General features: G+C 35.8%; 1 long non-coding RNA gene across 1 annotated transcript; it reads right to left on the bottom strand.

The window, feature by feature from the left end:
- Window positions 1-407: 407 nt before the first annotated feature.
- LOC102313878 lies at window positions 408-1,778 on the bottom strand. The gene is made up of 2 exons (XR_318254.3): window positions 1,567-1,778; window positions 408-1,249 (listed from the first exon to the last, which is right to left on the bottom strand). It is a non-coding gene; the product is annotated as an uncharacterized LOC102313878 (long non-coding RNA).
- Window positions 1,779-1,798: the final 20 nt, after the last annotated feature.

The following is a 1,798-nucleotide window of genomic DNA, read 5'->3' as shown; positions in this document are numbered from 1 at the left end:
ATTTGTAAAAGCTGAGCATTACACGGTCAGTTTATGTCATTATTCAGTTTGTGTAGCCAATGTTGCACCTTTTAATATTTTACTGAATATGAAAGACTTGCGCGTAACTGTAAAACATTTTATTATTATTATTGATATAAACCTGTGGATTTTTCTCCCTTCCTGCCTCGTTATTCATCGTATAATGATCATGTAAAATTTGATTCTTTATAATCCTACTTCTTCAACGTTTACACCTGAGGCATTTCACATCTGAAAAAGATTTCCTGTGTCGTTGTAGTGGAACATAACATGTCACAAAATAATAAACAATTAGATTTAAAAATATAATCCAAGATCATTTGTGAACCAAAATGTTCAAATTAATCTGAAACATAGAAATAATACTCATCACGATGCATGGCAGATCAGTTTAGAAATAATTTATTAAACATGATTTGAAAATTATTTCAAATGTTGCCATTGACATAAAAACCAGAAACTACTGAACACAGGCTACAGGAATCCTTTTTCTATTTATGTACATCATAAAAGGATAATGTTGTGTAAAATAGGAAATTGAAAACAAATTTCTTTTTTCAGCTTTCATCTTGTGGATGTTGCTCTTTGTGCTGCTACATAATTATAATAATATGAGGTTACACACACACACACACACGTTTAAAATTTATATTGGATATAAAGGTGATATTCTCTATACTTATTGTTTAAGTGATTAATGTGAGCTAAAAGATCAGAAATCTAAAAAGGCTCTGTTTCAGACTGCGGATCTGTGTGATGTCAGTGAGAGGAGATAATCCTAATTTGTCATCCCTGGAACAGAAGCCCCACCAACGTAAATAAAATAAAATAAAATAAAATAAAATAAAATAAAATAAAATAAAAACGTACAGGGCCATTAATCATTATATATTCCGAGCTGAGAACCGGACTATTCATTTATGCGTGCAAGTGAGCGAGCTCCATGTAAAAATGAAGAAATGATGAGAGAAGGAAAGTCGGAGGTGCCAGACTTAAATCAAAATGATGCGTTTTCTCTTCTTCGCGTATTTATAATTCAGTCCATCCTGTTCATTTGACGTGGTCACATGAATTAATGATGGACTCCTTCACCCTCCGTGAACCTTCCTCACCACCTGCACAGTCGAGCCGACTTTGATTCCACAATCGGCCAGTGATGCAGTGGGCCTGTCCAGTGGCTTGCCATCAACGTGCAGCTTGACATTTTCCTCAGTGCATCCTAAAACACCTTAAGACAGGACAGGGAGGATTTTACATTGCAGCCTTCAGACTAAACATAGCTACAAATATGTCCTAAATAATTATGACATGTTCCCTCCATTAGAGTGAGTGGCATTAGAGGTTATTGTTTAAAATAACGGTGATCGTTGTTGCGAGTTAGCAGTTTAGGGATTTTATCAGTATTATACAGATTTAGGCTAACTGTGTGTGTTCTAACAAAAAAAAAAAAACAGAATATGCTTTATAAAGTTTGCATATAGATTAACTAAGCACTGATAATTACATTTTTTAAATGTATTTATTTTCACATTTTTGGTTATTTACCTAGGATGACGATCGTCTTCAGCATTTCCACTATGAAAGAACTCACAGCCATATTAAGCATTTCGGTGTGCAGCGGCATCAGATGCATCTGACCTGCAGGCGTGACAACGGCGACTCCTGCCATTATTTTGTTCAGGAGGCGAATGTGCCTTCCTTCCAGCTTCTCCGTCCAAAGATTACGCGAGGTGACGGTTTGTTTGCGCTACTTATACCTCCCACTCGGGGTTGGAGG

Source organism: Haplochromis burtoni, unplaced genomic scaffold, assembly GCF_018398535.1.
Source record: "Haplochromis burtoni strain Fernald_Lab_line unplaced genomic scaffold, NCSU_Asbu1 Contig_5358, whole genome shotgun sequence".
In the NCBI taxonomy this organism is placed as follows: Eukaryota; Metazoa; Chordata; class Actinopteri; order Cichliformes; family Cichlidae; genus Haplochromis; species Haplochromis burtoni.
The sequence above is the reverse complement of the archived record's forward strand: the minus strand, read 5'-3'. Positions and strand labels throughout refer to the sequence as shown.